The sequence below is a fragment of the Galeopterus variegatus genome, unplaced genomic scaffold (assembly GCF_000696425.1).
Source record: "Galeopterus variegatus unplaced genomic scaffold, G_variegatus-3.0.2 Scaffold11147, whole genome shotgun sequence".
NCBI classification, from domain to species: Eukaryota; Metazoa; Chordata; class Mammalia; order Dermoptera; family Cynocephalidae; genus Galeopterus; species Galeopterus variegatus.
The window spans coordinates 1,044-18,108 of NW_007737258.1; positions in this window are offsets into that span (position 1 = coordinate 1,044).

The window sequence follows — 17,065 nt, forward strand, 5'->3', positions numbered from 1 at the left end:
AAAAACTCAAAATGGATTAAAGACTTAAATGTAAGACCTAAAGCTGTAAAACCTCTAGAAGAAAACATAGGGGGAAAAGCTCCACAACATTGGTCTTGGCAAGAATTTTTTGGATATAAGCCCAAAAGCAGAGGCAACAAAAGCAAAAACAGACAAATGCAATTACATTACAATAAAAAGCTTCTGCACAGCAAAGGAGAAAATCAACAAAGTGTAGAGACAACCTGCAGAATGGGAAAAACAATTTGCAAACCATACATCTGATAAAGGGTTAATATCCAAAATACACCAGGAACTCAACTCAATAATAAGAAAACAACCTGATTAAAAAATGGGCAAAAGACCTAAACAGACATTTCTCAAAAGACAACATACTAATGGCCAACAGGTGTATGAAAAAATGCTCAACATCACTAATCTTCAGGGAAACTCCAATTAAAACCACAATGAGATATCACCTCACACCTATTAGAAATGCTATTCTCAAAATGATGAAAGGTAAGTGCTGGTGAGGATGTGAAGAAAAAGAAACACTTGCATGCTGTTGGTGGGAATATAAAATTAGTACAGCCATTACAAAAAACAGTAAGGAGGGTCCCCCAAAATTAAAAATACGACTACCATACAATCCAGCAGTCCCACTACTGGGTATGTATTAAAGGAAAGGAAATCGGTATGTCAAATCTGCACTCCCATGTTCACTGAAGCATTGTTCACAATAGCCAAGATACGGAATCAATGTGTCCATCAACAAATGAATGGATAAAGAAAATGTGGTGCGTGTGTATGTATAGGTATGTATATACATACACACACACACAATGGAATATTATTCATCCTTAAAAAAAAGAAATCCTGTCATTTACAACAAAAAGGATTAACCTGGAGGACACTGTGCTAAGTGAAATAAGCCAGGCACAGAAAGACAAATACCACATGATATCACTTATATCTGGAATCTAAGAAAGTTGACTCATAGAAGCAGAGAGAATGGTGGTTACTAGGGATGGGGGGCAGGGGGTGGGGGAGACTTGTGGGGAGATATTGGTCAAAGGATACAAAATTTCAGTTAGAATTGAAAGGAATAAGTTCAAGAGATCTATTGTACAACATGATGACTACAGTTAATAACATCGTATTCTTGAAAATCACTGATTTTTAAGTGTTCTTGTCACAAAAAATAGGTATATGAAATAATGCATATGTTAATTAGCACAATTTAGCCATTCCACAATGTACGCATATTTGAAAACATGTTGTACATCATAAATATATACGATTTTTATTTGTTAATTAAAAAAAATAAATTTTAAAAATAAAGAAGGTCTATATGCTGATAATGGAATGATACACAAAATACATTGCTACAAGGAAAAATGCAAAATTGTGTGGATGTGCACTAACTTGATTTTTTAAAGAAAAAAAGAAATAGATGTGTATCTTTGAAAAAATAGCACTTGGTCTATGAGAGAAAGAACTGAAGGACAGAGGTGTGGCAGAGAATTTTCACTAAATGCCCTTTCAAGCTTTAAAATTTGTAACCATGAGAATGTATGATCATTCAGTTATTCTTTCTCAGAGAATAAAAAATAACATAGCAATAAAAATAATTCTGTAAGAAAATATATACTCTTCATTTACTTCACCAAATTTGAGATGAGAAATTTTCAACTGAGTGCTGAGAACTGAGCCTGACTCGAGTTTTTGCTTTTGACTGAAACTTGGGACACTAAATAATAGATTTCCCATTTCTCTTTTGACAAGAAGTTGGTACACAGTTTGTGTTCACTCTCTTCCAAGACTGTGTTTTAATGATTTACCCAGTAAACAGAAAAAGACTTCCAATTTAAAACCTACTTAAAACAAGAAAAGCTGTGGTTCAGAATAAAACATTAGTATACGAGTTTTTTTTTTTTTTTCCAATCAAGAAGAGAGTCTTCCAACATTCACATTCAGACACTGCTCACGAAAATACAGGAATAATCACACTACAATGATTTCTCTATGGGGGGAAGATAGTAGGCAAAGAAGTCAAAAAGAAAAAGAAACTTTCCAGCCTTTACTCCATAAACACATCCCCAGCCACACTAAACCGGCCACAGACAGGTTTAGTTGCCCAGGAGTGGAACGAGTCTGATTCCCATTGGCCCACTGAGTCTGGCTGCAGCCAATAGTGATACTTTATGAGAGGGAAGAAAACTATAAAAAATTGCAAAAACCTTCCCAGCCCTGTGATTGAAATCCAGAAGAGCTTAGGGAACACTAGTTTTAAAAATTACTGAAGGTAAACTTAGATGAGACTTACGAGGAGAATAAGAAAGAGAACTGCTTTTCTTTTCTTTAAAAGTGCTTCCCCAGTCTCTTCTACCACTTAGGAGATAGGAGGCAGTTATTTATTCCTTTTTTATTAAAACACAAGTATTCTTTTTACTTTAATTTTATTAAATTAAAAATTTCAAAATTCAAAAAGCACAAAAGGGTATACAGTGAACAGTTTACTTCTGGTCTCTGTGACTCAGCCAACAACATTATTAATTTCTTTTGTATCCTTGCAGAGATATTCTATATATATACAAAAAAAAAAATTCCCCCCTCAAACTCCCTTTTCTTTTTTACGCAAATGGTTGTATGGAATCGATAGTCTTGAAATCAAAAATCAAATAATCTTAACTCACGTGAACATATTACTCTTTTCTATAAATAAATCTCTTTAAAAAATAAATTTTCTTTTCAATACCTCCATATCACTCAAAGTTAAGAAAGAGCTGTTTGGCAAAAAGAAATAGGATGTCTAGAGAACTAAATTGCATACAATTACACAGCAAATCAACTCACTTCACTTCTGGTCCAGGATTCTGACCCCTGTAAAACCTACATAGATCTTCCAGGTTCCCGTCAGGGATAATTTCACAGAGATTTATGAGCACTCCATGAAGATCTATTCTGAGGTCCAGCGGTCCCTTTAACTAAACTGAAGACGGAGAGAAGAGGGAATTGGGAAGCTGAATTCAAATGTTTGGTTCTCTGGATTTGCTACAAGGAAGTGAAGACAGATGAACGGGAAACTGTGAGTGCCTTTGACCAGTTAATCAGTAACTCGCACATGCACCTGAACAGCCAGCCAAGTTTGTAAGTCCCTTGCTAAATTCAGAAGAATCAACCACAGAGAAAAGAGGCTGCTTGTAGGATAAGCCACAGAAAAGAACTCAAGAAGGAGGAAAACTCAGCCTTCCAGAGGCCTGTGCAGTGTCTGAAGCAGAGGCTGGATCCAAAGCAGAGTCCAGCATCCAATGTTTGGAAACCCTCAACCGTTTCTTCTCCCTTAAGGAGGAAAGAAGGCTCAGAAGAGAGGTGTGCTTTTTAAGGTGTGGTGTGCTACTGACACTAGCCCAGGCATCAACTGACTTAGGTTTAAGTTCCAATTCAGCCACCAATTAGCTGTATGGGCCTGGCATTTCTGAGCCTCAGTTTCTTCGTGGGTAAATCAGCTCAAAAATACTGCAAATCTGAAACCATCTCCGTACACTCCAATTGAAATTTCCAGTCCCTCAGCAGAGCAGTTTTAAGAGTGCCAAAACTCCAGCTTCTGGCATAACTGTAGACATTTTCAGCAACAGTCCAAGGTGATTCCGACCCCCAATTTGAAAAACATTACAGGAATACACCATCTGATTCACTCCAGCAGTAAGTCTCTCAATACTATTTCAAGAAAAATAAGTGGGCTAAGTTTATATAAGATAAAACTAATATCTAAGTCTTGGGATGGCAGAAAACACATACTGAAATCATGAGGGGTCCTCTTAGACCCTTCACAAGTCAACAACCTAGAAGTGATAAGTGGACCACTTTGATGTGGAAAGACCTCTGCAGAACAGAACCTAAACACTGCTCACTTTTAAACAAACAGCCAACAAAGTTTACAAACAAAGCCTTCAATGTTTTTCTGGAACCAGACCTGAATTTATAACCTCCTAAACTCCATATAGAAAATGCAGCTTCTCCATTCACCAAAAAGCTGATTAGAAACACTTCTGTATTTTCCAGGAAATGGTGAATTTGAAAATAAAACCAACTCAGTGTTTTTCATAAATTTAATCTTGCATTCCTGAGTGGCAACACGGAGGCAGATAGACCTGGGTTCAGATTCCAAGTCTGTTCCATACTCACTTAGATCTTAGGCAAGAAAGAACTTCTCTGAGCCTCATCAGTAACATGGGATAATAATCCCTGCCTCTCTTGATTATTGTGACTTGTGAAGAGACACACATTAACGTTCATTTCCTCCTTTTCATCAGGAACCCTTTAAGATATTTACTGAACAATAAATAGAAAACTATTCCCCCTTGTATTAAATCCAAATCATGCCCAAATTCCTCAGGCCAAAATAGATACTAACTAAAAAAGGACTCTGGCATTTACGTATGTACACCATGTTTTCTCACGATATATACATGCTTATAATCAAGTACCTCATCGGAAGGTGCTCATTTGTCAATTCCACTTGATATTATTAGTTTAAATCACATGAAATTGCTGATGTTTGACCACTTTATACCTACAGATATAGCAGTTTCATAAGATTGCAAATACTACGTTTAGATCAATGATTTGATATATCTGCCCTCCCAGGATTTCCTGGAAACAGCAAGAAGTCAGTAACTGCATCTTCATCCCAGTTCTCCATTTATTAGATGCATGATGTTTAGCAACCTTGGGCCCTGGCTTCCTGATTTATATAATAAATATGGTAGCTTTATCTTTTTGTGCTCCTACTTTAGTGCATTCAAAATGCAGTTGGTGAAAAAGTTTTTAATTTAGCTATAAAAGTTCTCTTGGTTGTCCCTTCTTTATCCATCCTGCCCTCTTCCAGTCTGAAGCACAGAAGACAGAGACCTTGATTATAACAACACAAAGCTGTGTAAACTTCTTTGCAGGCTTCTTAAAATGCACTTCTAATTCGGCACACCCTACCACAGCAGTACTGGATTTCTCCTTAAACAAAAATGGTCACGGGTGTCAAAGAGATGAGAGTGAGTGTCCACTGAACTGTGTCTAAATGATTTTCCTTGTGACCAAAGCTGGCCTGGAATAAGCCCCTGCTAGTGAGAAGAGAGAACATGCTTCCCAGGCCGAGAAGGCATTGTTCAAAGTAATGAGTTCTGCACCACTTGGTCCACAGTTCACAGCTGAGTCTGATTTTCCTAGACAAAGAGCAATAACCAAATGGGGGATGCTCTTCAGCAAGCTTCTGAGCTTAAAACTGTTATTAGACGCATGAGGTGGTAAAGGTAAGAAGACCAGAGTCTCCCTAACCTTCCATGTCCTAGGAATGACAAGAGGTAATGTTTGTCAACCCTGGTCAATATTATGCCAGATTTGTCATGGCTGAAATGGATTTCAAGAGTCTAAACTCACTAGAAATGCCTGGAAGTTATTCCAGTTAAAATGTGTAAATGCTCTATTGTATTCCTTTTATCCTTTTATCATAGTTTTATATACTCTCCCCCGCCCCCCCCCTTTTTTCTTTTTTGCTCAGAGAAATAACAGTCATAATCCTTCAAGCATGCAGACCAACACTATTCTTAGAAGGGAGCTGCAGGAGGTTCATTATGTCATGAAACATGGAACCAGAACAAAGGACTACTGAATCACTCACCTTATCTTCATCTAAGAAACCTGAGAAATACAGGGTTTCTATGTTTCTCCCAAACTCAGAGCTATACTTGCCAAGACTACAAGTTTTAGGACTGTCTGTACTACAAAAATGTAAGTAGATAGGTGCACACAATGTTTCCTACCGTATATATAGAGCCTTATCTCACTTGCTCAAAAACAATGTTTCTTTTTTTAAATCAAAGGTTAAAGCTTTGTTTCTAAATCTGTAAGTCTGATTCATCAGAAAATCAACTGTTCATTTTAAGAGTACCAAAGGTAGTGTCTTCAACCTGAAAACCTGAAGTAGCATCAGAATTATTTCAGAATTCACAACTCTTAGTTCGAGGGCAGAAATCTGGATTTATTCATCTTGCCTTATATATAAGTTCTCAAATATTTGACTAAATAAAGTAAGAATTATTTCATTAAGAATTTCATAGTAATTTACATTATGGTACCCTAATAGGAAGCACCTTTATCATATTCTATTTTTATAACTCTACCCTTATAATTACTTAGAAGACTGATTTTTAAAAATAAATTTAACTGAAGTTGATGATGTCGGAAAATTTATCAAACAGAAGCAATGACTTTAACAGATTTTATTAGGAATCTGGTGCAACTATAAATCCTGGCTCTGCCCACCAACATTCCCTCCCTTTGTCTAATTCCCATTGCCTCTCCCCAGCCTTCCCCTAAGCATTCCCAATCTCATTATCCCATGATCTGCTAAAACTGCAGTTTACCTCCTGGAACCAGCAGAAACACATGTCACTGAGAATGGGAATTAGAACCAGTTACAAACCACCAAGTAGGGTCACAAAGCATTCGAACCTGAAAATCAAGTTTTTCTATTTTTTTTAATTATGAGAAAAGGGAGAAAATTCAGTTGGACTTTTTAACATTTAAGCTAGGTAGATCGAACAATGTCTAGACATTTATGATGAATGGGATAACAGCATGTTATTTGCTAATCATTTGAAAAGAAATGTGCTGATTTCAACTGATGATGTAAGTATATTATCTTAAAACTTCTACCACTAATAAACACTTGCTAGCCTCGAAAGCAAATTGTTTGAAAGTAGGATACACAAGACTGTACTCACCTATTACTTCATCCAAGGTATATTATGCCACACTTTATCCGAGGAAGAATAACTCCACTTAAAACTTTTATTAATAGTTACGTTAATTCTAACCAATGTTTATTTAATAACAGGTATCAATCATACTGCCAAATATTGATGAGGTCTAAGAAAAATAAGTACAGCTTCTATATACCCCTTAAGATGTGTACCCTCGCCAAATGCTAGCCTGTGTGAAAACAAATGGGATTTTAAAAAGGGGATGCGGCTGTCAAGACTCACAATTTTTAGAAAATGAAAATGACTCAACAGACGGCTTGAAAAAACTAACTGGTTTGTGTTAAGGCTTCTTGAAACATTCTTTGCAGAAAATTTTAACCCCAGCAGTGACCAGCAAGGCCAACTGGAAAAACAATCGCCTTTCCTGGGAAAGCCTTTGTTTCTTTTCATTGGCATTTTACTTTGGTCCGGTTTGGAGCGCATCTCGTCGTCATAAACGTGGCATGAACAGGACACAGGTGCTGCTGGGATGCACACGCCCCGCCCTCCACCTGGGGAAAGGAGGCGTAGGTTTGCCCTCCAAACGCTCAAGAGCAATCACCTGACTGTATTTTTAAAAAAACTCCTCACCAGGAAGTAAATGTTTTATTCGTCTCCACTTGGGTGGGGGGGGAGCTCACATGCTGCCCCAATAAGCTATTTCTCACCGTTTTCTATAATCAAGATGGTAACGCGGAGGGAAAAAGTTGGTTTTGTTTAATTTAGTTGGTTATTGCTTTAATAATGAACTGCTATCGTTAAAACGAGATCACACCTTGATGTCCAATTACTAACAAACAAAAAAAAATTCCCGGGAGGGAAGCCTCAGAAGGGCGACAGGGCTTCGGCTCGCCGGGCTGGCGTCTCGGACCCGCGGCTGTCGCCATGGGAACCCCTGCGCAGGCGCAGAGCGCGCCGCCGCGTGGCCCGGGCTCGCGTCCACCGCCCCGCGATGCTCGAGTGCCCCTCGTTTGTCCCAGGAAAGAGCAGTGGAGTAAATCCTCCTCTCGCTGAGCACACCGAGTCTTGTCCCAGAGGGTGCTGCGCCGGGTCACCGGGCGCAGGAAGAGCCGTGAGACTCCCCGAGTGTAATGGACACCGCACTCCCCTTGCTGGGAAACGCGGACCTGCCGGCGGCGTCTGGAAGCCACTGAGGGCTCCGAGGACCCCGCTTGGGGGTGAAACATCTGCAGGGATGCTTGGCCGTGCACCGGACGAAACCCAACCCGCCACCGCTAGGGACCAGACAGTTATATTCTTGCGTGTGCACACATGCCCACATCCTTCTGAATCATGGGACCCACGAGCGCCCGCAGCTGGTTCCCCGCACGGAGGCTTGGGGGTCCCCACGCACGACGCTCACACAGTCCTGAAGAGCGCGCCCCGGCCGGGACTGCCCGAAGAGGAGCCGGGCCACCTGCTCACTTGCTCACTGGACTGGCGTACCAGTCCTCCCCCCCTCCCCAAAAAGCACTGACCTCCTCAGCTTTGAGTGTTCGGCAGATGGACTTCTGAGTCCTAGGAACAGGAGCAACCTGCAAAGTGCTGGGGTGATGAGTTATTGGCCTCTGTGACCCCCCGACTCCAAATCCCTGTCGAGGGCCAGGAGAACCCCGGAGAAGGGCTCTTCTCCCACCAGCCAGCAGAAACCCCGGGACTAGCTGGGAAGAGCTGGGCGCCGCCGCCACAACCTGCTTTCTCATTCAAATCCTCACGCTCACGCTAGAGCCCCCTCCCTCCCTGCCCCGCAGCTCCCGAGGAAATCAGGAACTGGAGCTCGGGAGGGTGGACTGGAGCGCCGGCTGCCTCCACTGGCCCCGGAGGGCTAGGTGCACGGAGCCAAGGGCTGGACCTGGACCCTTTAGACGACACCCTCCTGTGGGGCTCCCTGGTAGGCAAGGGCCAGAAGCACTGGAAATGAAGTTCTTTCTCCCTCCCTCCCAAGTTTCAAAGGTTCCCAAACCCAGGGACATCCCTTTGATACTCAGTTTTAAAGTTGGTGAAACAAAGTTGAAAATGAAGGGCGCAGAGAACGAGAACTGTATACATGCAGCTTGCGCCAAAGTAAAAAGTGTTAGAACATCTAAAAGAAAATTCCAAACCGCCCATCTTATATCCCCTCCCGTTTTTTACCATTCTAAGAAAATAGCATGTTAGTACTGTTAAAGATACCTGTTTTGAGTAAAGTGCCGCTAAAATTGAAGGGGGGGGGGTGCAGGTGGTAACACTCTGCTTTTCTTTTTACCCTCCGTCTCTTCTTCCAAATGCAACTCCTTGACATTAACAGAACAATTATTTAATCCGATTAGTTTAGGGGCTGGCGGACTCAGCCAACCTGCCATGAGTAAGGGCATGGCCGTGACGGAGGAAAACTTGCACCCAGAGCGAGCACTCAAATGTTGATGAAACGAAATCTACCGAACTCACTGACACCATAGGTGACCCGCTGGAGGCAGATGCTGGAACGCTGACAGCCGCTGGCCTAAGCGACCGCGGTGTGATCCGGCTTCTGGATTCCAGGATTTGCATTTATCAGCCTTCATTCAACCTGCCCTATTGTTAGTTCAAAGCCTGGCTGGGAGGGACTGGGGACGCTGCTCTTCACTCACCTTTCAGTTTAAAATTCTCCTCCAATAACAAGGTCCTAGAAAAGCTGGCAGCATGGGGTTGGCAGGGATTTTCTGGGCTTAGTGACAACATAAACCAAAGTCATTTTCTTTTTTCATGCGTGAATTTGCTCAGGAAGTTACAAATGAGTGCCTGAGATTGAAGAGCTCGGCCCGGCTGCTCGTTCTTTGACGGACACTGAGTGTGGGGGTGGGAGCACCGTGACCTCTCAGCGCAAGATCTAGGGTTTCACCTTTTCATCCCACTTAGCCGATACCATAGAAACAACCCATTTGTATTATTCAATTCAACAGAGGCAATTACAGTGTCACAGCAAAGCACCATGGGCAAGAAGAAACTTTATCCTGAAAGCAATCCTGGACTCTCAGAAAAAAGCCACCAGAATTGCCCCCCGAATTTCTTCCTGCCAGTGTACCAGGAAGAAATCAAGTTGGAAAAAATATGCAAACTCTTTTGGCTCCATAGAAAGAAACCTCCCCAATTGTCTTTCTTTTTACATGCCTACACACAAATCCCTGATTTATAAGAAATTAAATAGATAACCTTCTGCCTCCAAATTGCTTTTTGTTTTGTAGACATGCGCTTTTTAGAAATTTGTTTTGCTGGTAATCTCCATGGTGAATAGGAAAGCCAAAAAAAAAAAAAAAAAAAAAAAAAAGATACCAAGATAATCCCTCATGAACCAGTTACCAGCCCCCCAACCTCTCGTGTTTGTCTTTTTTGAATCTGAAAAAATGCAGATGCACATGTTGAAATAAGCTCAGACACAAAGTTCACAGGAGCACTTGTCTGTTATGCATTCTTACTTTGATAGTTTTAATCAATTTTCATAGTTTTGTAAACCTTTAAATTTTTTAATTATGCAATACTTTAAACCTATCCAAAACAGGACAGGCACCATATAATACTCCTGCTCCCCCACCCCTTTTTTAAATAAAGCATTTACAAAAACAGCTAAAACCCCATCTCCTGGCTCTTCCTACCTCTAACCATTTCCAAAGGTGAAGTTGGTGTAAATCATAATTAAGCATGTTCTTAAATGTTTAGGACATATGTATATATCTGTAATCATTTATTGTAGCTTTTCCCTCCAAGTCTTTGTTTTTAAACACCGTTAATCACAGAAAAATCACTGACTAAAAACAAGAAAATATTGTTACACCTTTAAGTTTCTGGAAGCAGGACAGAACTATTTTTCCCTGCTTGTGACAATCAGAGTGAATAATAACAAAGGGATTAGACGGTGGGTAGCAAACAGCCTCCCTGGGTTACACAAACCCTTCCATGGTTACCACGAGTAAACAGAAAAACAAAACAAATAATATCCCCTTTCTACACTGTTTTAAGGTGAAAACTTCTTTGTTAAAACCTTCTTTGGGCAGGTAAAACAAACATCCTATATAGTAGAAAAGCACATTTTCTGGATGGTCTCTGACTAGAGCAAGCTATATAACCTTTTGGTAAGGATTTACCACTTTTCCAAGTGTAAGGGACTCCTGCAAGTAGCTCAATTCAACGTTGAGGTCAGCTCTGTTAAAAAGTCTGGGGTTGAATCCTTCCTGCTTCCCCATGCACAGGGACCTTCAGCTGTACATTAGTTCCAGAAAGTCTGTACAGCAGTCCTTTGACTTAGCGTCCTCCCAGCAGTAAAAGGGCTAGGAAAGCACTGATTTTTCTTAAATGCCATTGACTGGTGAAAAATATCCTTCCCAACCCCCATCCTCCTCACTTCCTGAGTGATGACTCCATTAATTATACTGGCACATCATTGCCTGGCCTCCCTTCTAAATAGCTGCCAGATTTCTACATATCACCTCTGCCTTGATACAGAATGTGCACTGACACCAAGATCACAGAAAATCCTGTAAGAGGTGCCTGATACACGGTAGGATGATTGATGTGCCTTGTGGTGAGCCTGCTGTGCTGCAGATCACAGGGGGTTTCTTAGAAAACTGCATTTGTGTGTTGGAAGGAGATTTTTCTAGCTGTGCAAAAATGGTGCTTTCAGTTGCAAAAGTAGCAGTATTTAAGACACTCAAATTTAACTAGCAATAATTTTGAGTTATATCCATGAGCAAGAGAGTGAAAGAAATGAATGTTGTCCCTATTTTAACGCATCAAGAAGTCCTGGGAACTATGACCAAAGAGCTTATCAAGGAGTCATTCCTCTCTCAACACATATTTCTTCAGTACTTGCCATGTACCAGGCACTGCTCTAGGTGGTAAATCTTAACTGGAATATACATAGCACTCCTGAAGTACAGAGCAGTACCTGTTCTCACAGCATTACTCTCTGTATTGGTCAAGAATTTTTAGGTACAAATAATAAAACCCCAAATCAAACTTGCTTAGAGGAAAAAAGCCAATGTGCTATTGACTCCCAATACATCAGGAAATAAATAGAAGAAATAAATAAGGGAAATCGATAGTGGAAAAAAATAAGGCCTTTAGAAATGACTGGGCCTAGCAATTTAGAATCATTTCTCTGGTTAAATAAAAAATTATTCAATGATACTTGTTAGAGCATGGTAAAGAATACTTTATTCAGGACCATCCCCCCATATGTAGCCCACTGTCAGGTTGAGCTGAAGATGGGGAGAAAGGAACATGAGCAGGATGGCTGATCTCTGGAAGAGTTGTTTTGTTTTGTGTTTTATGTTTTTTACTTTTTATCATGGAAGTTTTCATACATACACAAAAGTAGCATAGTATAGTCACCCAGTTTTAACAATTATTAATATTTTGACAACTCTATCCAGGAAGGTGGGGAATTCACTGAAATACTTACATTCATAAATTAACACATTTTTACAGTACTATGATCTTGATTAATAAAAAAATGCATGCCTAAAAGGAACTAAATTAAATAAGACCAATGCATGCAAAACCCTTAGCAAATGGCTGGTACAAAATAAGCTCGCAAAAATGCCCATTATTTTTACTATTATTATTGGCAACCTATTTAAAGCTTTTAAATATTAATAAAGTCTATGTATTGAAATGTATTTGTCCTACAGAGGAAAAGAATGTTTAAAAGCTAAACTCTGATTTTTCATTTCTTACCAACAAACTATAACATTTTTAAATGGGCCATTTATATTTTATCTATAGCAAGCCTATATGATTGCTTTCCCCGTTTATATGGAAATGTCAAAAAATATTAAAAGTAAATGCACTCTTCTCCTTACAAATAAGAAAATATACGTTAAATATTTTATCAAGCTCAGGACTGAGTATGAACTAGACATCAGAATTTTAAACACTAGTTTCCTTACTTTAATACCTTGGCAAAATACTTCATCCTGTGAATGCTGGATGAAGGTAAAACAGCAGAGTTGTGCCTAAGTTGATCAATTCGACTAAGATTTTCTTAACCCCAGGAGATTTTAATTCCCAGTATAGAGTGAAAATTTTTTAAAAACAGGAGATTTTAATTCCCAGTATAGAGTGAAAACTTTTTAAAAGCAGAAAGCATGCCAATTACAATGAACTTTTCCCATTTTCTATTTTTCTCCAATTGTTTCATTGTTTTTTCTCCTGCAGTGGGGGGAAGAGAGAATGAAAAATTTAAGAGGAAACAATAGTGTCAGAGAAGGACACAGCCCCTTTTCCTTCCTCCTAAGAGCTTCACAACTCAGCTCTGTGCCTTTTGTTTCCAGAAAGACCTCCCACAAAGCCAATATCTGCAATGGTCCGAGCTAGCTCACCCAGACAGACTTTTAATCGAAGTATTTTATTCAGCCTCGGAAATAATATTGAAACTTTGTGAGACTACACATTTCCATCATGGAATATACCGGGTTCCCCCTCCAATACCACCACTGAAAATTTCTGCAGAATCCAATAATATAATTAAAAGAAAAATGTACCTTCATAATCTATCCAGTTGTAGACCAGTCATCTAACAAAGCAACCATTTTTATAGACATTGAACAGAAGTTTAGATAGACAAGCAAACTGTATCATAGAGAGAAAATGAAGGAAGACACTGGTGAAAGAGTATTATACAGCTTTGAAAGGTGGGGTAATTTACACCACAAGAAAAATTCTTCTGTTTTCCTACAATTTGAAATTCTAATGGGATGTGTGCACTCTCTATTACTAACACCTGTTTTTTAAACCAGAAAACAAATGGTTTTTTCCACACAAACATATTAAAAGAAAAAAACTGCACCATAAAAATTGTATGTTAGTTTTTGTTTTATTTAATTGAATATTTAAATATGTATTTAGAGGGCTTGATTTGTCCAAAATGAACATCATTTTAAAACTTGATAAATTTATAAAACGTTCTTTCACATCATTTAGGACAAATTAATCTTCAAGGTGTAGGATCATGGGATATATGGGGGAAAATAAGACTGCAAAAATAGGTCTGGTCAAAATGAGAAGGTGACACTTTAATGGTCCACTTTATTCTTTTTTTCATTCGTTCAACTCATTTTATAAGGTTACTAGTAAGAGCAAGAATCTGGACTAAATGCTGTGGAGGGAGCAGAAATGATCCAAGATTTTTAAAGTATGGGTTGAATTACAATACCTTGGATGAAAGAAAAGAGACAGTAAATAAATAATTACAATATAACACAGTGCTAAAATAGGTATGTGCACAGTGCTGTAGAACAGAAGAGGGTGCTAATCACTCAGTTTCATTGCTAGTTACACATAAAGTATCTACAAGCTGTGTTTTGATAACCAAAACAAAGCTAGAAGTAATGATCCTAATACTTCAATTTTTACAATATATAATTTCTGGTCTGGAGTATTCATTGTCCTCACTTTATTTATAAAAACCTGTTCAGGCTTCTTCAAGCGAGTGTGCTAGGAAATGAGATCTTCTGTAGCAACTTTCAGTAAACCATAATATACTTTTGCACTGTAATCCAGTATACACATTCAAATAGTTTTTATGTAAGAAAAAATAAAGTTAATTAAGGCTGTTTTTTTTAAAAGTATAAATACATATATTTATAACAAAAAATCAACAAAACAATACTTAGCTTGTCTATGTGCAATGTACTCTGATATATTTTATTCTGTTCTGTTCTCAGACCTTTTTAGTTTTTATTTGCCTGTGCATTAAATTGATTGCATATCTCACTAATAGGTCATAGCCTACAGTTGAAAAATAATCCTCTGATGTGTCCTTTAAATGAAAAAGAAACAAAGCAGTAGTGCTCAGAATGGAACCAAGTGAGGTCAGCAGGACCTCAAAGGCATACATTCTGCCCAGTAAATTGGTAAATCTCAAAGCCATACAAGAAAAAAGGTCTGATACCGTTCAACCTTATGGTCATCTTGAGGCTTTTCAACCCACATCAACAGAAAGCAGCTTCTAAAGTTGTTCAGCACCCAAAGGGTGGAACTGCCCCAATGCCTTTTTTTTTTTTTTTTTTTTTAAAGATGACCGGTAAGGGGATCTTAATCCTTGACTTGGTGTTGTCAGCACCACGCTCACCCAGTGAGCTAACTGGCCATCCCTATATGGGATCCGAACCGGGGCCTTGGTTATATCAGCACCACACTCTCCCGAGTGAGCCACGGGCTGGCCCCCCAATGCCTATTTTTGAAGAGGCCATGGAGGATAGAGGCAATCTTCCAGGGAACAGAAATGAGGCACCCTACAGGAAATACATTCTGCCCAGACCAGAAATTATCATTATTCCCATTCAACAGGTTAAGACATATGCTATGAACTACTGACATTCTATTTTCTCTTCACATCATATATTGGATGCATTGACATTTGGCCTTAGGCTTCCAGATCATGATGAACTAGCTTTAGACCTGATCAAAAGAAATTCATATCACTCAGAGATCCCCAAAAAACGATCAACTTTTCAGAACTTTATTGGGTAATCCCACCACTTACTTCCTAAACAACCCCCACCTTCTTTCCTGAATAAAAATACTGAACTCCAGAATCATCAGTATCTCAATCCAATTCCACTTCATCATAATTTGAAAATCTTTAAAATATCTATCTAATGGATGGCATCTTCCCCTGTCTTCCATCATTGATGCCATTTTTAAAAAATATTTATTCAGGATTTCAATGTAATTTTAACGGGAGGAATGGGAGTTAAATGAATGAGCTCAAATTGCCATCATTTTTTTTTTCAAATTGCCATCTTGAAATGGAAGTACAGTTGGTTGATTCTTAAAGCTTTACTATTTTACTTTTAAATATCTGTTCTTAACCATTTTAATTTTTAATCTTAAATTTTTTATTTTCTTTAGTCCTTCCATAAATTTGCATTACTTTCTCCCTGTTATTTGCCTTCACTGAAATAACTGCCTTGGTAGTGGCATTAGAGAAGCTCCAAACCACAAAAAGCTGGGAAACCATCTCCCCCGCAGCTATCCTAGCAGCGGCAGCTGCTCCTTTCGTATATCTGCTAAATAATAATAATTCTATTGGTACCTTGAACTTCTGAAATGCTGCTGTTTCTTGGCTTCTTGAACCACATAGTCTCTTTATGAAAAGCCACTGTCAATGGTGTATAGCATATACAGCTGTTGGATTTGGAACAAACTGTGTCAACAATATATGCCCCTTGACAGCACATGGAGGAGTTAGGAGACCCAAGGAGTGACTCATAACTCAAAGATGCAGTCCTCACCTTGTTGAGGAATCAAATGATGCTACAGAAATTCAGAAGAGAACAAAACTCTTGGCACAACATTATCTGCCTGCCTCAGATGCAGTTAATTCTCCTATAGCAGGTTTTGCAAGTGTACCAGGTTGGTATGAAGTACTGACTGGGCTATCTTTACTAGACTCAGGGAGCTACCAGATAGAGCAGGAATAACAGCAGCACTGTTGAGATTCATTGCCCTAGTTTTCCTTCAAGACAAGTTTTAAGATGGCATATCAGGCAGCAAACTTCCCAGACTTTGCCACTGGTGGGAAAAGTCAAGCTGATTTAGAAAGTTTCACCAGCACCAGATATAAGAAGAGGTCTGGGGGCCGGCCCTGTGGCTCACTCGGGAGAGTGCGGTGCTGATAACACCAAGGCCAAGGGTTCGGATCCCACATAGGGATGGCCGGTTAGCTCACTGGGCGAGCGTGGTGCTAACACCACCAAGTCAAGGGTTAAGATCCCCTTACCGGTCATCTTTAAAAAAAAAAAAGAAGAGGTCTGGGAGAGAAAGAAGTAAGAATTTCCCAAGGCAAGAGACTATGCAATAGGGGCTGCTGTTGAACACTCACGGAACAATAACTGTAACCATATGTGCTAGAAAAGAGCCAGCATTTGGACATCTGCCTCATGGATGAACCAAAAAAAAAAAAAAAAAAAACATCATGACAACAAACAGAAAGCAGAATGTAAAGAGACTTCAGTCGTCTGTTTTCCTTCTCTGGGTGTTGCTAGAATATGCATTTAGCAGCCAAATAATAACAGTGCTGGATCATATGTATGGGCAAAGTTTTCACTTCCCAAGTTTTGCTTACCATTAATTATGATAAAACTGATGTTGCTGTTAACATTTCATACATAAGAAGTATGACTAGAAAATGAAAACTAAACCCCCAAAAAGGAAATGTGAATCAAAACAAAAATAGATGGAAAAGGGCCAAAAATCCAATCCTTTAGAAATAACATGAAAACTAAATTCATTTGATAGAAATATATTTTAAAAGTAAGGGGATCTAG